This window comes from Pan paniscus, chromosome 5, assembly GCF_029289425.2.
Source record: "Pan paniscus chromosome 5, NHGRI_mPanPan1-v2.0_pri, whole genome shotgun sequence".
Lineage (NCBI taxonomy): Eukaryota > Metazoa > Chordata > Mammalia > Primates > Hominidae > Pan > Pan paniscus.
This window is the reverse complement of record NC_073254.2, coordinates 21,070,660-21,093,426: the sequence shown is the minus strand read 5'-3', so window position 1 is coordinate 21,093,426 and position 22,767 is coordinate 21,070,660. Positions and strand designations below refer to the sequence as shown.

The 22,767-nt window shown below is 36.8% G+C and overlaps 1 pseudogene; it reads left to right on the top strand.

The window, feature by feature from the left end:
• LOC100984015 (snRNA-activating protein complex subunit 5-like) overlaps window positions 1-22,767 on the top strand; it is a 278,450-nt pseudogene that overhangs the window by 172,998 nt on the left and 82,685 nt on the right.

Genomic DNA, 22,767 nt, shown 5'->3' with positions numbered 1-22,767 from the left:
TTAGCTGGGCATGGTGGCGTATGCCTGTAATCCCAGCTACCTGGGAGGCTGAGGCAGGAGAATCGCTGGAACCCAGGGGGCGGAGGCTGCAGTGAGCCGAGATGGTGCCATTGCACCCCAGCCTGGGTGACAGAGCAAGACTCCATCTCATTAAAACAGAGTATCTGGGAATGGCCAGGCGTGGTAGCTCACGCCTGTAATCCCAGCACTTTGGGAGGCTGAGGCAGGTGGATCACGAGGTCAGGAGATCGAGACCATCCTGGCTCACACGGTGAGACCCTGTCTCTACTAAAAATACAAAAACTTAGCTGGGCATGGGGGCGGGCACTTGTAGTCCCAGCTACTCGGGAGGCTGAGGCAGGAGAATGGTGTGAACCCAGGAGGCGGAGCTTGCAGTGAGCAGAGATCGCACCACTGCACTCCAGCCTGGGCGACAGAGCAAGACTCCGTCTCAAAAATAAATACATAAATAAATGAATAAAGATAATAAAAAAAGAGTATCTGGGAATTCTTAGACTTTTCTTGAAATGTTTCTTTAAGTCTGAAATTATGTCAATATTAATATAGTAAAAAATAGTTTTTATATTGCCACACAGTGAATGTACACATACTCACATGTTCACATATTTATTCATTCAATTAATGTTTAGTGACTGCCTACCATACACCATTCTAGGCAATGCATATACATCAATAACCAAAATAGGCAAAAACATTTGCCTATGAAGCCTATGTGTATATCTAGTCACCCATGATCATGTATGTATAAATGCACATAGGTGTATGTGCATTATATATACTTGCATAAAATCTTTTAAGTTATTAGCGGAACACCATGATTTAAAAATTCTATCTCATTAATGAAGTAAAAAATATTGTTTTTCTGAGCCACTCAAGGATCATAATGTGTAGTTTACGAAGCACAGCACTAGAGCAGAGGAAGAAAAGCAACAACAAAATCCCCCCAAATTCAAGTTTCCATCCAGAGCATTTTATAACACTAATTTGTGAGTACAATACAAACCTATCTTCTTTTTTACTTTTATTTTATTTTTGAGACAGGAGACAGGGTCTTGCTCAGTCAACCAGGCTGGAGTGCAGTGGCAAGGTCATAGCTCACTGCAGCCTCGAACTCCTGGCCTCAAGCTATCCTCCCACCTCAACCTCCCAAAACGCTGGGACTACAGGTGTGAGGCACCACACCCACGCTAAATCTATCTTCTGATCTCCATATCTCCATATCCAACTGTAAATCTGCCATAGCTGCAGCCATTCCAAACTCTCCCAGTCTAAAATTAAACTCTTGATCTTTCCCTTAAGACTGTTCTTCCTCCAGCATTTCCCATTTCAGGAAATAACACCTCAACCCACCAGTTGCTCATCTTAGAATGACTGGAATCATCCTTAACACCTCCCTTTTCTTCACTCCCCACAATGATCAGTAACCAAGTGCCGTTGATTCTGTATCCTAAATATATCTTGAATTCATTTTTCCTTTTCTTTTTGTCTGACACTGTTTTAGTCTAAATTCATCAACATCTTTAACCTAAATTACTGTAATCATTTCCCACTTGGTATCTCTATATCCAATAGTTCTCACTTCAATTAATTCTTCATATGACAGTGAAAAACATTTTTTAAAGCCTAAGACAATTATGTCTTAACCTTTATGATCTTCCCAGAACTTGCAGGAAAAACTAACACATCCTCGAAAGTTTATTAATTATATTTTACTGTGAAGAAAAGAAAACCTAAATAACTGTGGATTCACTGGATAGAAATTTCTTCTTTCTCTCATAAGAGACCTAAGAGGTAGGCAGATTAGGGCTGATTCATCGAATATGGTATCCAAGACCTGGATCCCTTGTCTTTTTCTGGCATTTGCAGCATGCAGCTTTCACCCTGGTCAAGATATCTGCCTGATCTCCAGTCACTGCCTCCATCTTCCAGCTAACTGGAAGGAGAAATCAAATGGACAAGAACATTCTCTCCCTTGAGAGACCATTCGGCTGACCTTGAGTTGTTCCCAACTTTATCACACAACCAGACGTAGCTGCAAGGCAGGTGGGATATAAAGTCTTTTATCCACTTGGACAATATCCAGCTAACAAGTTGCATTCATAATGAAGAGTTTGAAAGTGGATGTTGCGGTGCCACTACTAATCTGCCTTTAAGGCTGATCAACTCTGGCCACATTGGCCTCCCTGAAATGAACAAACATACCCACATCTCTGGGTCTTGTCCATGTTGCCACCTTCCTGAAATGTTCTTCTGCCTGCTTCCTTGGAAAAAACTTTGACTCAAAAGGCAAGGGGATAATTACTCTCTTAACTCCTTGTGTATCTCACTCATAGCATTAACTTAATTATATATTTGTCCACATAAGCATTTGGCTAATATTGTTATATTGTATTTCAAATATTTCAGCCTAGTAGAGTGGCGTGTGTATATAAACAGGTAAAACCTAATCCATATCAATAAATTAGAGCTGGCCAATAATCTTATAAAGTTAGTACATTTCAACAAATCTATAAGGTATAACATAGCTTTATTACATAAGGAGTGACAGAAGTAATGGAGTTTGGCATATTTAAGATATGTGATTGGTTGGAAGTCAGATAGCATGCCCACTGTCCTTGTATGAATAAGATAAAAAATATAGTAAGCCCATTAGTACTCATGGCACTAGTGCTTTCACTGGCACTCATGGTCCAGTGCCCACCCAGGCTATGACACAAAGTATGTATTCATTTGTTGAGTGAAAAATAAATCAGTTAACTTGGCGTTTATTTCGTGGTTAACAATGCTTAGTATAAAACTAAAAAGCCACTTGAGAGATACAAATCAATATTCTGATGAGCTTCTTTTCATGTGTTTCTTGGTTGCATAAATGTCTTCTTTTGAGAAGTGTCTGTTCATATCCCTTGCCCACTTTTTGATGGGGTTGTTTGTGTTTTTCTTTTTTCTCGTAAATTTGTTTAAGTTCCTTATAGATTCTGGATATTATACCTTTGTCATATGGGTAGATTGCAAAATTTTTCTCCCATTCTGTAGGCTGCCTGTTCACTCTGATGCTAGTTTCTTTTGCTGGGCAGAAGCTCTTTAATCAAAACCACAATGAGATACCATCTCACACCAGTCAGAATGGTGATTATTAAAAAGTCAGGAAACAATAGATGCTGGCAAGGCTGTGGAGAAATAGGAACACTTCTATACTGTTTGTGGGAATGTAAATTAGTTCAACCATTGTGGAAGACAGTGTGGCAATTCCTCAAGGATCTAGAAAAAGAAATACCATTTGACCCAGCCATCCTATTACTGGGTATATACCAAAAGGAATGTAAATGATTCTACTATAAAGACACATGCACATGTATGTTTATTGCAGCACTATTTACAATAGCAAATACTTGGAACCAACCCAAATGCCCATCAATGATAGACTGGATAAAGAATATGTGGTACATATACACCATGGAATACTATGCAGCCATAAAAAAGAATGAGATCATGTCCTTTGCAGGGACATGGATGAAGCTGGAAGTCATCATCCTCAGCTAACTAACACAGGAACAGAAAACCAAACACCGCGTGGTCTCACTTATAAGTAGGAGTTGAACAACGAGAACACATGGACACAGGGAGGGGAACATCACACACCGGGGCCTGTCAAGGGGTGGGGGGCAAAGGGAGGGAGAGCATTAGGACAAATACCTAATGCACATGGGGCTTAAAACCTAGGTGATGAGTTGATAGGTGCAGCAAACCACCATGGCACTTGTATACCTGTGTAACAAACCTGCACATTCTGCACATGTATCCTGGAACTTAAAGTTAAAAAATAAAGAAAAGTAACAATAAAGGTAATTTTAAAATGTATGAAAAACAGTATTGTTGTTTTGCTGTGTGTTTGAATTACATTGCTGTCAAGTAGAGTGAGGTGAGCATTTGTATTTTGTCACAGGTTATGAACATTAAGATATTCTCATAACAAAACTCATCCATTTAATGTATACAATATATTAGATTTTAGTATATTCACAGAGTTGTGCAACCATCATCACTATCTAATTTTGAATAATTAATCCATCCCAAAATGAAGCCCCACACCTGCTAGCAGTCACTCCTCATCTCCCTACTAATTTATTTGTATTTCTGTTGTATTGTCCATTTCGGACATTTCATATAAATAATTGATTTCTTTCACTTAGCATAGTGTTTTTAAAGTTTATCCATGTTGTCGCTTGTATCAGTCATTCATTTTTTTTTCTTACAAATAACATGCCCTTGTTTGGATAGACCGCATTTTCTGTGTCTCTTCATCAGTTAATGGATGTGCAGGTCGTTTTCACTTTTTGGTTATTGTGAAAAATGCTGTAAGAACATTGGTGTACAGGTTTTTGGGTGACCATGTTTTCATTTCTCTTGTTTATTGGATAAGTATCCTGTTGCTTCTGTAACAAATCACCATAAACTTAATGGCTTAACACAACCAAAATGTATTATCTTATGGTTCTGGAGGTCTGGAGTCCAAAATCAGTTTCACCAGGGTAAAATCAAGGTGCTGGCCATGCTGCCACCTCTCTGGGAGCTCCAGGGGGACCTTTTCCAACTTCTTAAGACACCCAAACTCCTTGGCTCTACTAGCGATGGCATCTTCTCACCTGTGTTGCCATGATCATTATCAAAAGCTAATGGTTTCTGCCTCTGTTGATAATGATTTCTGCCTCCCTGATCTCTGCCTCTGCTGTAATGTCTCTCTCTGCCTCCGTTGTTACATGGCCTTCTCTGACTCTGATCCCCTCAACCTCCCTTTATAACAACACTTGTGATTACATTCAACCCACACAGATAATCCAAGTTCATCTCCCCATCTGGAGACACTGAATCACAGGTGGAAATTTCCTTTTTCATGTAAGATAATATGTTCGCAGATTTCAGGGATTAGGAGGTGAGCATCTTTGAGGGGCATTATTTTGTTTCCTATAGTATCTAGGAGTGGAATAGCTGGATATGGCAACTCTATGTTTAACCTTTTGAGAACTATCAAACTGTTTCCAAAAGTGGCTGCACCAGTTTACATTTCCGCAAGCAAAATCTATGAGCCTTCCAATTTCTCCACATCCTTGCCTACCCTTGTTATTGTCTGTTGTTGTTGTTTTTTTATTATTATAGTCATCCTAGACGATGGGAAGTGGCATCTGTGTTTTAATGTGCATTCCCTAATGACTAGCAATGTTGAGAATCTTTTTATATGCTTCTTAGCCATTCTTACATTTTTTTTTGGAAAAATATCCATTCAAATCTTTTGCCCACTTTTCTTTTTAAGAGATGGGGTCTTGCTCTGTTTCCCAGGCTGGAGTGCAGTGACACAATCATATTTCACTGCAGCCTTCAACTCCTGGGCTCAAGCGATCCTCTTCCCTAAGCCTTCTGAGTAGCTAGGACTATAGGCACAAGCCGCCATGCCCAGCTAATTTTTTTTATTATTTATTCTTGTAGAGACAGAGTGTTGCTATGTTGGTAGTTTTTTTGCCCACTTTTAATTAGATTATTCATCTTTTTATTGTGGACTTGTAAGACTTTTTTACATATTCTGGATAAAGTCCCTTATCAGATGTATGACATATAATTATCAGATGTATGATATATAATTTGCAAATGTTTTCTCCCCTACCGTGGGTGGCTTTTTTACTTTCTTGATGTATCATTTGCAGCAAAATGTTGTTAATTTTGATGAGGTCTTCATTAGTCAAAGTTCTTCAGAGAGACAGAACTAATAGGATATGTAAATGTAGATACAGATACAGATGGATATAGATATGGATACATGAGAGAGGATATATTAGGAGAACTGGCTCACATATGGAGGCTCAGAAGTTTCATGGTAGTGTGTCTGCAAACTAAAGATCCAGGAGTGCTGGTAGCATGGTTCAGTTCAGGTGTAAGGCCTAAGAACCAAGGAAGCCAATGGCATAACTCTCAGTCCAAGATCAAAGGCCTGAGAGCCCCAGGAGGCCTCTGGTGTACCTCCCAGAGTCCAAAGGCCAAAGACCCTGAAGTTCTAATGTCCAAGGACAGAAGTAAAAGGATGTTTCAGGTCCAGCAGAAAGAGAGAGAGAGAGCAAATTCATCCTTCTTTCCCCTTTTTATTCCATCCAGGCTCCAAGCTGATTGGACGGTGCCTGCCCACATTGAGGCAAATCGTCCCCACTCAGTCTATCTTTTTTTTAATTATTATTATACTTTAAGTTTTAGGGCACATGTGCACAATGTGCAGGTTAGTTACATATGTATACATGTGCCATGCTGGTGTGCTGCACCCACTAACTCGTCATCTAGCATTAGGTATATCTCCCAATGCTATCCCTCCCCCCTCCCCCAACCCCACAACAGTCCCCAGAGTGTGATGTTCCCCTTCCTGTGTCCATGTATTCTCATTGTTCAATTCCCACCTATGAGTGAGAATATGCGGTGTTTGGTTTTTTGTTCTTGCGATAGTTTACTGAGAATGATGATTTCCAATTTCATCCATGTCCCTACAAAGGACATGAACTCATCATTTTTTATGGCTGCATAGTATTCCATGGTGTATATGTGCCACATTTTCTTAATCCAGTCTATCATTGTTGGACATTTGGGTTGGTTCCAAGTTTTTGCTATTGTGAATAGTGCTGCAGTAAACATACGTGTGCATGTGTCTTTATAGCAGCATGATTTATAGTCCTTTGGGTATATACCCAGTAATGGGGTGGCTGGGTCAAATGGTATTTCTAGTTCTAGATCCCTGAGGAATCGCCACACTGATTTACACAATGGTTGAACTAGTTTACAGTCCCACCAACAGTGTGAAAGTGTTCCTATTTCTCCACATCCTCTCCAGCACCTGTTGTTTCCTGACTTTTTAATGATTGCCATTCTAACTGGTATGAGATGATATCTCATTGCGGTTCTGCTTTGCATAAAAACCCTAGAAGAAAACCTAGGCATTACCATTCAGGACATAGGCACGGGCAAGGACTTCATGTCTAAAACACCAAAAGCAATGGCAACAGAAGCCAAAATTGACAAATGGGATCTAATTAAACTAAAGAGCTTCTGCACAGCAAAAGAAACTACCATCAGAGTGAACAGGCAACCCACAAAATGGGAGAAAATTTTCGCAACCTACTCATCTGACAAAGGGCTAATATCCAGAATCTACAATGAACTCAAACAAATTTACAAGGAAAAAAGCAAACAACCCCATCAAAAAGTGGGCAAAGGACATGAACAGACACTTCTCAAAAGAAGACATTTATGCAGCCAAAAAACACATGAAAAAATGCTCACCATCACTGGCCATCAGAGAAATGCAAATCAGTCTATCAACTCACATGCCAATATCCTCCAAAACCACCCTCTCAGACCGACCCAGAAACAATGCTTCCCCAATCATATAGGTATCCCTCCATCCTGTCAAGTTGACAACTAAAATGCACCATCACAAGGTCCAATTTATTTAATTTTTATTTTGTTGATCTTGCTTTTGGGTATCATATCTAAGAAAACATTCCCTAATTTTATGTTACAAAGATTACGCCTATGTTTTCTTCTAAGAGTTTTATAGTTTTAGCTCTTATGTTGAGACCTATGATTCATTTTGAGGTTTTGTGCATGTGTATGATATAATAAAGGGGTACAACTATGTGTTTCTTGGACATATGGATATCTAGTTGTCCCAGCTCTTTTTGTTGAAATGACTATTTTATTCCCCATTACATGATCTTAGCTCACTTGTTAAAAATCAGTTAAATATAAAGGTAGAGGTTTATTTTTACTCTCACCTCGATTCCATTCATTTATGCGTGTATCCTTATGTCAGTTGCATTCTATCTTTATTATTGTAACATTGCAGTAAGCTTTAAAGTTGCAAGTGTGGGCCTTCTAAATTTGTTTTTTTCTAAAATTGTTGTAGTTATTATGGGGTCCTTGTACTTTCATACATTTTATGACCAGCTTGTCAATTTCTGTCAAAAAGCCAGCTGGGATTTTGATAAAGATTGTGATGAATCTGTAGATTAATTTAGGAACTATTAACATTTTAATGATAATAAGTCCTTTAATCCCAAAACCTGGGATATCTTTTCATTCATTTAGATCTTCTTTAATTTCCTTTGGGAATGTTTTGCATTTTCAGTGAAAAAGTCTCATACTGTACACAGTGTGCATTTGTTAAATTTTTCATAAGCATTTTATTTTGATGCTATTATAAATAAAATTATTTTCTTAACATTATTTTTGGATTGTTCCTTGCAAGTGCATAGAGATACAACTGATTTTTTTTATTGATCTTGTATCCTGAAATTTTTGGAACTCATTCATGAGTTATAATAATTTTTTAGTGTATTCCTTAGGATTTTCTATATGCAGTATTATGCCATTTCCAAGAAGAGATTATTTTACTTCTCATTTTCCAGTGTGGATGCCTTTTATTTATTTTTCTTGCTTAATTGCTCTTGTTAGAACCTCCAGTGCAATAGTGAATAGATGTGGCAGGAATGGACAATGTTGTTTCTGATTGTAGAGGAAAAACATTCTGTCTTTCACCAAGTATGGTATTAGCTATGGATATTTCACAGATGCCTTTTATCAGGTTAAAGAAGTTTCCTTTTATTCCAAGTTTGTTGAGTGTTTTTATGATGAAGGAATGCTGGATTTTGTCAGATACCTTTTCTACATCTGTTGAGATGATCATGTGGTTTTTGTTCTTTTTTCAGATGTTAAATCGACTTTAATTTTTTAGACCTGGTTTCCTTTAATTCTTAGAACATATATGTGTATGTATATATATTTATATGTATATATAATAACTGGTTTAAAATATTTGTTCATTTGGTCCCCTTGGGAACTTTTTCTATTGACTGCTCTTTTCCTTCATATGAACCTTCCTTTCCTATTTATCTGCATATCTTCTAATATTTTATTTCAAATTGAGCATTTTTGATATGATGTGGCAACTCTGGATATCAGATTCCACCCCTACTCCTGGGGTTTGTTGTTGCTGCTGTTTGTTTAATGATATTTGTTAACTTATTCTGTAAAGTATTTATTCCCTGTAGTGTGAAGTTACTGAGCCTTTGCTTGGTTAGCTTAGCAGTCAAACAACAATTGGTCAGAGATTTTCTTACATGCCTTGAAGCTATAAAACTTCTGCCCTTTGCTGACAGACTGTGTGTGTGTGTTGGGGTGTGTTTTCAATGCTCAGGTAGTTTACAGCTCTGTCTTAGCCTTCACTTCCTGCTTGTACAGGACCTAAAAGTCAGCCAGAGATGGAAGATGGGTTCCTCTCAGATGTTTCTAGGGAATGCACACAGCTCTGTACATGTATGTGGCCTTCCTTCTATATCCTCAGGAATATGTCAGAGCTTTCTGGAGCCCTGTATGGGCCCATTCCCCAGATCTTCCTTTTAAGTTTTTGGCCAACCTCTTGTTTGGTCCTACTGGTATCATAGCCTCAGGCAACTGTGCTGCTAAACAATTTTCAAAGCTTTGTTTCCAACCAATTCTCTGGGGGTAGAGCTTTTCTAGCAGAGTGAGCTCCAAGTCAGGTCAGATAGTGACTGCAAATAGAGCTTTTCTGGCAGAGTGAGCTCTATGTCAAGTCAAATAGTGAACACTGATCTGAAGATGGGAACTTTTGAGAAGTTTCAAATCAAGTCTGTCCCATTTAGTGGCTGCAAGGCTGCTGGTTTTTATAGCAACTGTGGCTGCCAGATGGTTAGTATTCAAGGCTCCTACGAACAAGTTAAAAGATCACAAAGGCCCTGTTCTCATGTAGGTTCAGCAGTTTTTCTTAAATAAATGTTTCTCAAATAATTGCCTGCCTTTTATTAACTTTCAGAGCTCTGAACAAGTTGATTTTGATGGCTTTTGTCATTGTTTCTGTTGCTTTTATAGAGGAGCAAATTTATTTCAGTTCCTGTCTGCCATTCCAGAACTCCTTCCCCCCGCAAAATTCCCACTGATTATCAAAATTTACCCCTCTTTAGTGATTAGAAATAGAAATTATAAAGCTAAACAAACAAACAACTTAATTCAGCCTTGGATAAAATTAAAATATAAGTCACAGTGGTATATAATAAACCTTAAGAAAGAATCAGAGTTCACTATCAAGTATTTTCAATTTTATAGTATTCTTCTTATAAAAAGAATATTTACAATGCAGAGTCCAGATAAGAGCTCAGAGAATAATGAACATTCTTGAGAAAATATATATAAAGGAAAAAAATACTTAGTTGTATTTATCCCAGTCCTGAAATTACATCAGCTCTTCAATAGGACTAGAAAATCCTTCCTACTTGTTTGCCCAATATTAAGTATAAAGTTGTTGCTTAATTTTTCTGGTGCATAATCTTCTGATGATCAGGAAAACCACAGATCTGGAATCAACTTTTCTTTTCACATACTGCATAAATGAAAATACAAACTATCAGATTCAGATTCAAATGCAATAAGAAGCCTGAATTTTTTTTTTGACAGATAATAGCTTTCTATTGAAATTTCTATTGAATGTATGTGATAAATACAGCTAGATGTATTGGTAGAGACATATTTTACCTTCATGTAAGTTACTACTTAGTCTTTCAGCAATAGAAATAAAAGATGGCTATTGGTATTTAAACTTAACACAATGCTATGGGGTACAGAAGAACAATTTATAGAAAAATAAGTCTTTAAAGAATTGGAGGATGCCCTTATATTTTTCACTTCCTATAGTATGTGTTTTGGATTGCTACTGACACCATCTTTTTTAAAAAATTGGTATTCATTCATCATGAAAAAGAAGCGCCTGGTGATTTGACATTTTCTAAATTGTACCTTTTCTCCTAAACATCTGTTTTTGTTGGAAGCCTTTGGAATGAGTACACATCCAGGAGTGAAGAAGACAAGCTCAACTGCCATTCTCTGAGCAGTTCAAGGCATACTGAGGTGCGGGAGTTGTGTGGTGGTCCACTCTGACTGCAAGCACCCCTTTCTTGAACCGAACAGAGTCAAGTGGAATCAAAGGTGAGTCTATGACTTGTCTTGGACAAGAAACAGTTTATTGATGAATCAGCTGTGGCAACATGTCTTTCCTGCAGAGAGCTGAGTCAGAGCAAATTTAAGGCAAGTATTCTGACAGCTTCTGAAGAAGAATTTGCAAGTTGTTCCCTCCAATCTGGCACAAACCCAGATCATTGAATAGAATTTAAGGTTTTGTGTTTTTTTTTTTCAGTTGTGCCTGGGTGGTTTTCTTTCTTTTAAAAAAATTGACTCAAAAGTTTCCACTGAGTTCCAATCAATATGCCTGAGATGGGCCAAGTCATCCTGGCAGAGGGAAGCACTGAGATTGTGTTTCTGAGATGTGCACCAGGAGGTAGGGTTCTCCAAGGGAGGGTAAGGGAAATGTAGAAGCTCAAGAGATCTGGTGGCTGCGAAGATAGATGGCTGCCATGGCCAGACTCGATGCCATGGGGTGTTCACTGGTGAATGTTGGCAGGCGGCTTTGGCTAGTTTCCTTCCTTCAATGCTGTGTGACCTGAATAAGCCATTTGGTTGCATTAATGGCCCCCTTTTTCAGCCCCCAAAATGAGAGATATGGAAATGAAGGAGAGTATATCCTTACTGTAAAAGTATGTTCTTGGATAGCCGAATATACATTAGGTAAATTTAAGGCAATAGTTTCACTGACATAGTATTGTTGAGATTTGTTTTTCTCCTCCCTCACTGATCTTTGCTGGCAATGGTACTGACATATTAGTTGAAGGGTCTTTGTCCTCAGTCTCTCTGACAAGGAGTTAATAAATTTTAATGAAGAATTTAAGAAAAATCTCTCCTTTTGGAAATGACCGTATGTATAATCTTAAGTTTGAAAACACCTGTAAGTTAGTGGGAGCTCAAAATGAGAAGGGCTATGCATTCTAAAATATGCTGTTTCATTAGAACAAGTATTTGTGTGTATGCATTTTTAATGTGAATGAAGTTAATAATTTGATTAATGACAATCTGTCAGCTGTAACAGCTGTAACTATGGTTTGGGTGGAAATAGAAAGTTTGAGATCCACAGGGTTAGCTTTCATTAGAAGTATAACTCTGTGTTTGTGTGTGTGAATGTACACATGAACATGTAGTAGAAATTATTGATAAACTGAACTCATCAAATTTAAAAACATCTGTTCTTCAGAAAACATTTGACACTGATTTTAAAAAAGTGAAACCACAGATTCGGAGAAAATAGTCACAATATACATAACTGGCAAACCATCCAATGAAAATGAGCAAAGACTTAGACCCTTATTAAGAGATATATCAATGATTAGTAAGCACATTAAAAAATGCTCCACATTGTTAGTTACCAGAAATGCAATTAAAATGACAACGTGCTAGCATTCACCATTCAGAATGACTAACATTAATAAGACTGAGAACACCAACTGTTCATGACGATGTGGACCAACTGGAATTCTCATACAATGGTAATGAGGTATAAACTTACACAACCACATTGCAAAATACTTGGAAAGTTTCTTATAAAGCTTTTTAAAAATTGAAAATGTATTGTGTCATTCACGGATTACACTTCTAGGTATTTACCTAAGAGAAATGTAAACATGTCTACAAAAAGTTTGTGCAAGAATGATCACATAGCTTTATACATATTAGCCAGAACATGCAAAAATGGAAATGTTCACCATTAAGAGACAGATAAGCAAATTGTGGTATATTTATACCACAGAATACTACTCATAATGATACAGGAGCTAAAAAGAAATTATTTAGGCTGTTAGTGAGGGTAAGAGAGTCCTCAGTAAGGCTTCCCTTTTAACGAAAAGCAGCCCCCAAATCATTTCTTTTCTAATAAAGAGCAGCCCCTAAAATCAAGCTGCAGACAAAGAAAGGCAAGCTAGATGCTTGCACGGGTGAATGCTAGCAGTTGTGCCAATAGGAAAAGGCTACCTGGGGGCCAGGCATGTTCAACATGAGGCTCCACCTTCGTTTTTCTTTGTCAACCACATGTACAATAAAGGAACAGGCAACATGGCGCCAGACAGGTAGAGAACCCATTTGCATAATAAAAGATTAGGTTGAGGTGGCATACCTGGTCTGACCAATCTCCTGTACCCTATGTAAATCAGACACCACTTCCTCAAGCTTGTCTATAAAACCCTATGCATTTCACCATAAGATTGGAAGACCCACTCAGGAGCCCCTCTCTGCAGGAAGGAGAGCTTTTCTCTTTTCTCTCACCTATTAAACCTCCACTCTTAAACTCACTTCTTGTGTGTCCATGTCCTTGATTTCCTTGGTGTGAGATGATGAACCTTGGGTATTTACCCCAGACAATGACACAGCTTCAGTAAGTAAAAGGGGAGTGAATTACTAATACCCACAACAACATTCATGAACCAAAAAAACAGAACAGAACAAAACAAACAAACAAAAAACATGTTGAGCATTAAGGGCTAAAAACAGAAGAATATATTCTGCATGATCCCATTTATAAGCCTTTTAGGAACAGGCAAAACTAATCTCAGATGAGAGAAATCTGAAAATTGTTGCTTCAAATGCAGGGTATGGAGAGAACTGAGAGGGGTCATGAGGAAACTTTCTGGAGTAAATGAAAATTTTCTCAACTCTGATAGTTGCATGAGTTGCACAAATGCACGCATTTGCTAAAAATATTTAAACTGTGTACTTCATATTTGTACATTCCACTGTCTATAATTTTCAGAGTGTTTAAAATATATTTAAAGATAAAATTTGAGTCTGTAAAGACAGTAGAAGGAAACAACCCCATTAAAAACTGGGTAAAGGACCCGAACAGACTTTTCTCTAAAGACGTACATATGAAAAGTGGTCAACAAAAACATGAAAAAATGCTCAACATCACTAATCATCAGAGAAATGTAAATTAAAACCATGATGAGATATCATCTTACACCAGTCAGAATAGCTGTTATTAAAATGTCAAAAACAATAGATGTTGGCGTGGATGCGGAGAAAAGGGAACATTTATACAATGTTGGTGGGAATGTAAATTAGTACAACCTCTATGGAAAGCAGTATGGAGATTTTTTGAAGAACTAAAAGTAGAACTACCATTTGACCCAGTAATCACACTGCAGGGTGTCTACCAAAAGGAAAAAAAAATCATTATATAAGAAAGACACCTGCACTTGCATGTTCATCACAGCACCATTCACAATAGCAAAGTCATGGAACCAACCTAAGGGTTCATCAGTGGTTGACTGGATAAATGAAGTGTGGTATGTATTCTGCATGGAATACTATGCAGCCATACAAAAGAATGAAATCACATCCTTTGCAGCAAAATGAATGGAGGTGGAGACGATTATACTAAGTCAACTAACTCAGAAACAGAAAACTAAATACTGCATGTTCTCACTAAGTGTGAGCTAAACATTTGGCAGACATAGACCTAAAGATGGAAATAATGGACACCAGGGACTCTAAAAGGGGAAAGAGTTGAGGGGGAAGGTTGAAAAATAACCTATCAGGTATGATGTTCACTGTTTGGTAATGGTAATGGGTTCACTAGAAGCCCGGTATCCACCAGTATGTAATATATTTGTGTAACAAATATGCACATGTACCCCCCTGAATTTAAAAAAAAAACAAATAAATAAAAGATATTAGGTTGAAAAAATAAATCAAGAGGTAGGAAAGGCTAGAAAATATCAAGAAAAAATGCTAAGTTGACAACTTTGAGTAATTAAAAATTATAATTTATGTATGGCAAAAATAAGAATATAGGTAATGTTAAAAGACAGATAAAAAAGTAGAAAAACGTATCTAATATGACAAAGGGCTAACTAAAATCTAAAGAGCTTTTTGAAATCATTAAATACAAGTAATTACTCCCTATAAAATAGACAAAATCATAAATAGATAAGTTCACTGAAACAAATATGTATAGATATAGATAAATGTATATATATAATATCACACATGAAAAGATGTACTCTATCCATAATAAAATAAATGCAAATTAGAGAGCAATTAAACATTTTTGACCTAATAGACTTGTAAAGAATGTAATGCTTGATAGTACACAGTGCTAGTTGCACTGGTATTCCCCACATTTTTGATGGAGTATGAATAAGTGCAAACTCTCTAAGGAGCAATTTGTCAATATACATCAAAATGTAAAACTTGCATATCCTTGAATCCAGGAATTGGGCTTCTAGGTCAAATATGCAAGGTTTTTTATTGCAGCATTGTTTGGAATGTCAAATGACTGGAAACAGTCAAGTTGGAACTGGTTACATAAATTGTGGTTACATCCAGACATTGCTTACATACAGCCATGAAAAGGAACACGAAAGCTCTTTATATGATGATATGGATCTATCTCCAAGATACTTTGTTAACTGAGAAGCATAAGGTCATATCTGCATTTCTATGTAAATAAGAATGGATAAATGTAAATATAAATGTAACACATGCACAGAATACATTTGGAAGAAATAATAGCAAACTAACAGAAATTGTCTAAAGGGAGGGGCAGTAGTGTTGAGAGACAAGGAGAGGAGATGTTTACTTTTCACATCACCTTCTTGTAGTTGCATTTTTTTTTTTTAACTATGGGCACGTATGTGGTGTAGAGAAAATGGCTTAGCTGGAGCTATCACCCAGAGTGCCTTTTTATGGCCTGTCGAGCACGGCTATGTCAGAACAGTTGACTTCTTACATGCAGTTCAGGGGTCCCAGAGAGATGTATTCCAAGGAATCAACCTTCAACTTGGCTTTGGAAATCATACACTGACACTTTTACTGTCTGTATAAGATAAGGCTGTCGCAAACCAACCCATATTTAAACGTAAGGGAAATTAACTCCATCTCTTGGTAGCAGGAACATCAAAAAATTCTTGACTATCATCTTTAATTCATTACAAATGTTATCCGTAAAAAGTAATGTAAGAATTAAGAGGAGGACCAATTCATCAACATGAAGGTAATGTCACACAGCTGTCTTTCAGTAAAATGTGCTCTGTAGCCTTCACATACATTTCCTTCCATTTCTCAGTAACTCCCTTTGGAATTAAGTATCCTCATCTGAGACAATATATGAGAAGAGTATCATAATCTGCGAGGACATGTGTGTCGGTTCCATTCAAAATGGCAGTTCATAATTTGACACACTCAGATATTTTTGTTGTTTTTGGTTTTCTTTCAGACCTCAGGTACAGAATACAGTTTAAGAATTCTTATTTCATGGTCTGTTGTTGATTATTGGTTCTTGTTAGGCCTCTTTCTTGTTATTCGTTCATTCATTTTTTTTCACACTTATGCCTTTTCCCTGTGTACCCCCTCTCACTTCATATGCAACCATTTTAGTGTATACTGTTTTGTATGTGTTCGAAACGAACATTACTGTTTTGTATGAATGTATTTTTATTGTTGTAAAATACACACAACGTACCATTTATCATTTAAAGCATTTTTAAGTGTACAATTCAATGGCATTAATACATTTACAATGCTGTGTAACTATCATCTTTATCTATTTCTAAAACTTTCTAATCACTCCAAACAAACACTCTTAGTAATTATGCAATAACTCCCCATTTCCCCTTCCTTCTAGCTGCTAATAACCTCTACTCTACATTCATTATCTTTAAAGTTGTTTTTTCTAGGTATTTCATCTTTGAGGAATCATATAATATTTATCCTTTGTGTCTGACTTCTTTCAGTTAGCATAATGTTTTCAAGGTTTATTCATACTGTAGCAACCATCAGAACTTCATTTAATTTTATGGCTGAATATTAATCCATTGTATGTATATGCCATTTTATCCAATTACTTATTCGTTGATAGATGCTTGTTGCCATTTTCAGCTATTGTGTGTGAATAATGCTACTGTGAACATTGTTGTATGAGTATCCATTTAATTCCCCTTATTTAATTATTTTGGGAGTGGGATTGTAGGAGTGGAATTACAGGGTCATACGATAATTTTATATTTAACTTTTTGAAGAACTGTCAAACTATTTTCCATAGCAGCAATACTATTTTACCTTCCCACCACCAACTGGGATTCCAATTGTTCTACATCCTCCCAGCACTTGTTATTTTCCATTTTTCTTAAAACAACAGTCATCTTAATGTGTGTAGTAATATTTCATTGTGGTTTTAATTTACATGTCCCTAACAACTGTAATGTTGACCATATCTCTATGCACCTAATGGCCATTTGTATGTTTTCTTTGCTTAAAGGTTTTTATTTTTGCTGAAGTTCAATTTATCTATGGTGTTGTTGTTGCTTTTGCTTTTGGTGTCATATTTAAAACGTCATTGCCAAATCCAACGTTATGATTTTCCCTTAAGTGTTCTTCTGTGTGTTTTACATTTTTATCTCTGAAGTTTAGGTTTTTAATCCATTTAGAGTTAATTCTTATATATGACATAAAGTAAGAGTTCAACTTTATTATGCCTGTTTTCCCGCCATGTTTTGTTGGAAAGACTGTCCTTTCCCCTTTGAGTAGTCTTGAAACCTTGCTGAAAATGAATTGACTGGATATATGAGGGCTTACTTCTAGGCTCTTTATTCTATTCCATTGGTCCATGTCTCTATCCTTATGCCAATACCATGGTATTTTGATTACTATTGCTTTGTAGGAAGTTTTGAAATTGGGAAGCACGAGTCTTCCAATTTTGTTCTTCATTTTCAAGATCTACTTGGGGTCCTTTGAAGTTCCTTAAAAAATTTTAGAATAGGTTTTTCTGTTTATGCAAAAGACACCATTGGGATTTTGAAAGGATTACATTACACCTTCAGACAGCTTTAATTAGTTTTGTCATTTAAAAAATATTTAGTATTCCAGTCTATGAACACGAGTTGTCTTTCTGTTTATTTATGTTGTCCTTAACTTTTTCAGCAGCGTTTTGTTGTTTTCACTTTACAAGTCTTTTTCTTCCTTGGTTAAATTTATTTGTAAATTGATTCTATCATTAATGAAACTTTTTTCCTTAATTTCCTTTACAGAGTGTTCCTTGCTAGTGTATAGAAATATACTGATTTTTTGTGTTGATTTTGTATCCTGCAAATTTGCTGAATTTGTTTATTAGCTACAACAGTTTTTTTTTTGTGGTTTCTTTAGAGCTTCCGACATATAAGATTATATCATCTGAGAACAGAGATAGTTTTATTTCCTCCTTCCAGCTTGGATGCCTTTTATTTTATTTTATTTTATTTTTGTCTAATTGCTCTGGTTGGAACTTTCAGTGCTATGTTGAATAGAAGTGATGATGATGAGCAATTTTGTCTTGTTCCTGATTTTAGGGGAAAACATTTCAGTCTTTCGTCACTGGGGATGATGTTGGCTACGGGTTTTTCACATATGGCCTTTATGATGTTGAAGGAGTTACCCCCTATTCCTAGTTTATTGAATGTTTTTATCATGAAAAGATGCTGGATTTTGGCAAATGCTTTCTCTGTATCAACTAATATGCTCATGTGAGTTTTTCCCCTTCATTCTATTAATGTGGTATACTGTATTGATTGATTTTCATATGCTGAAGGACACTTGAATTCCTGAAATAAAATTTACTTGGTCATGGTGTGTAATCCTTTTACTATACTGATAAATTTGGCTTGGTAGTACTTTGTTGAGTTTTTTAAAATCTATATTCATAAAAGCCTGCTGGTGTCTTTTATTATAGTATCTGTTCCCAGTTCTAGTATAATGGTACTGTTAGTCTTAAGGAAAAGCATTATAAAATGTTTCCTTCTCTTAGATTCCTTAGAAGAGTTTGAGAACTATTGATGTCAGTTATTCTTTAAATGTTTGGTAGAATTCACCACTGAAGCCAACTTGCCCTGAACTTTTCTTTGTTGGAAGATTTTTGATTTCTGATTCAATATGCTTACTTGCTATAGGTCTATTCAGATTTTCTGCTGCTTCTTGAATCAATTTTGTATTTTGGGTCTAGATTTTTCCATTCTATCCAGACTATGCAATGTGTTGGCATACAATATTCCATAGTATTTTCTTACCATCCTTCTTATTTATGCAAAATTGGTAGTAATATTCCTACTGTCATTTCTGATTTTAACAATTTCAGTCTTTGCTTTCTTTTTCTTACTTAGTCTAGATAAAGGTTTGTTTATTCTGTTGACCTTTTCAAAGAATCAACTTTTGAGTCTATCATTAATCTATTCTCAATTTTATTTATCTCCACTGTAATCTTTATTATTCCTTCCTTCTGCTAGCTTTGGGTTTACTTTAATCTTCTTTTTCTTGTTCTTTGGGTGTTCAGATAGGTTGTTGATTTGAGATCTCTCCTCTTTTTAAATGTCACTGTTTACAGCATAAATGTCCTATGTAGTTCCTCTTTCACTGTGTCCTATAGGTTTTGAGATGTTGTTGTTTTGTTTGTTTGTTTGTTTTGATTTTTTTTATTATACTTTAAGTTCTAGGGTACATGTGCACAACATACAAGTTTGTTGCATATGTACACATGTGCCATGTTGGTGTGCTACACCCATTAACTCGTCATTTACGTTAGGTATATCTCCTAATGCTATCCCTCCCCCCTCCCCCCACCCCATGACAGGCCCCAGTGTGTGATATTTTCCTTCCTGTGTCCACGTGTTCTCGTTATTCAATTCCCAACTATGAGTGAGAATATGCGGTGTTTGGTTTTATGTCCTTGCGATAGTTTGCTGAGAATGATGGTTTCTGGCTTCATCCATGTCCCTACAAAGGACATGAACTCATCCTTTTTTATGGCTGCATAGTATTCCATGGTGTATATGTGCCACATTTTCTTAATCCAGTCTATCATTCATGGACATTTGGGTTGGTTCCAAGTCTTTGCTATTGTGAATAGTGCCCCAATAAACATACGTGTGCATGTGTCTTTATAGCAGCATGATTTATAATCCTTTGGGTATATACGCAGTAATGGGACGGCTGGGTCAAATGGTATTTCTAGTTCTAGATCCTTGAGGAATCGCCACTCTGTCTTCCACAATAGTTGAACTAGTTTACACTCCCAACAGTGTAAAAGTGTTTGTATTTCTCCACATCCTCTCCAGCACCTGTCGTTTCCTGACTTTTTAATGATCGCCATTCTAACTGGTGTGAGATGGTATCTCATTGTGGTTTTCATTTGCATTTTTCTGATGGCCAGTGATGATGAGCATTTTTTCATGTGTCTATTGGCTGCATAAATGTCTTCTTTTGAGAAGTGTCTGTTCATATCCTGCACCCACTTTTTGATGGGGTTGTTTGATTTTTTCTTGTAAATTTGTTTGAGTTCTTTGTAGATTCTGGATATTAGCCCTTTGTCAGATGAGTAGATTGCAAACATTTTCTCCCATTCTGTAGGTTGCCTGTTCACTCTGATGGTAGTTTCTTTTGCTGTGCAGAAGCTCTTTAGTTTAATTAGATCCCATTTGTCAATTTTGGCTTTTGTTGGCATTGCTTTTGGTGTTTTAGACATGAAGTCCTTGCCCATGGCCTGAATGGTATTGCCTAGGTTTTCTTCTAGGGTTTTTATGGTTTTAGGTCTAACATTTAAGTCTTTAATCCATCTTGAATTAATTTTTGTATAAGGTGTAAGGAGGGGATCCAGTTTCAGCTTTCTACATATGGCTAGCCAGTTTTCCCAGCACCATTTATTAAATAGGGAATCCTTTCCCCATTGCTTGTTTTTGTCAGGTTTGTCAAATATCAAATGGTTGTAGATGTGTGGTATTATTTTTGAGGGGTCTGTTCTGTTCCATTGGTCTATATCTCTGTTTCGGTACCAGTACCATGCTGTTTTTGTTACTATAGCCTAGTAGTATAGTTTGAAGTCAGGTAGTGTGATGCCTCCAGCTTTGTTGTTTTGGCTTAGGATTGTCTTGGAAATGTGGGCCCTTTTTTGGTTCCATATGAACTTTAAAGTAGTTTTTTCCAATTCTGTGAAGAAAGTCATTGGTAGTTTGATGGGGATGGCATTGAATCTATAAATTACCTTGGGCAGTATGGCCATTTTCACGATATTGATTCTTCTTATCCATGAGCATGGAATGTTCTTCCATTTGTTTGTGTCTTCTTTTATTTCCTTGAGCAGTGGTTTGTAGTTCTCCTTGAAGAGGTCCTTCACATCCCTTGTAAGTTGGATTCCTAGGTATTTTATTCTCTTTGTAGCAATTGTGAATAGGAGTTCACTCATGATTTGGCTCCCTATTTGTCTGTTATTGGTGTATAAGGATGCTTGTGATTTTTGCACATTGATTTTGTATCCTGAGACTTTGCTGAAGTTGCTTATCAGCTTAAGGAGATTTTGGGCTGAGACGATGGGGTTTTCTAAATATACAATCATGTCATCTGCAAACAGGGACAATTTGACTTCCTCTTTTACTAATTGAATACCCTTTATTTCTTTCTCCTGCCTGATTGCCCTAGCCAGAACTTCCAACACTGTGTTGAATAGGAGTGGTGAGAGAGGGCATCCCTGTCTTGTGCCAGTTTTCAAAGGGAATGCTTCCGGTTTTTGCCCATTCAGTATGGTATTGGCTGTGGGTTTGTCATAAATAGCTCTTATTATTTTGAGATAAATCCCATCAATACCTAATTTATTGAGAGTTTTTAGCATGAAGGGCTGTTGAATTTTGTCAAAGGCCTTTTCTGCATCTATTGAGATAATCGTGTGGTTTTTGTCTTTGGTTCTGTTTATATGCTGGATTATGTTTATTGATTTGCATATGTTGAACCAGCCTTACATCCCAGGGATGAAGCCCTCTTGATCATGGTGGATAAGCTTTTTGATGTGCTGCTGGATTCGGTTTGCCAGTATCTTATTGAGGCTTTTTGCATCGATGTTCATCAGAGATATTGATCTAAAATTCTCTTTTTTATTGTCGTGTCTCTGTCAGGCTTTGGTATCAGGATGATGCTGGCCTCATAAAATGAGCTAGGGAGGATTCCCTCTTTTTCTATTGATTGGAATAGTTTCAGAAGGAATGGTACCAGCTCCTCCTTGTACCTCTGGTAGAATTTGGCTGTGAATCCATCTGGTCCTGGACTTTTTTTGGTTGGTAGGCTATTCATTATTGCCTCAATTTCAGAGCCTGTTATTGGTCTATTCAGGGATTCAACTTCTTCCTGGTTTAGTCTTGGGAGGGTGTATGTGTCCAGGAATTTATCCATTTTTTCTGGATTTTCTAGTTTCTTTGCATAGAGGTGTTTATAGTACTCTCTGATGGTAGTTTGTATTTCTGTGGGATCGGTGGTGATATCCCCTTTATCATTTTCTATTGTGTCTATTTGATTCTTCTCTCTTTTCTTCTTTATTAGTCTTGCTAGCCGTCTATCAATTTTGTTGATCTTTTCAAAAAACCAGCTCCTGGATTCATTGATTTTTTGAAGGGTTTTTTGTGTTTCTATTTCCTTGAGTTCTGCTCTGATGTTAGTTATTTCTTGCCTTCTGCTAGCTTTTGAATGTGTTTGCTCTTGCTTCTCTAGTTCTTTTAATTGTGATGTTAGGGTATCATTTTTAGATCTTTCCTGCTTTCTTTTGTGGGCATTTAGTGCTATAAATTTCCCTCTACACACTGCTTTGAATGTGTCCCAGAGATTCTGGTATGTTGTGTCTTTGTTCTCGTTGGTTTCGAAGAACATCTTTATTTCTGTCTTCATTTCGTTATGTACCCAGCAGTCATTCAGGAGCAGGTTGTTCAGTTTCCATGTAGTTGAGTGGTTTTGAGTGAGTTTCTTAATCCTGAGTTCTAG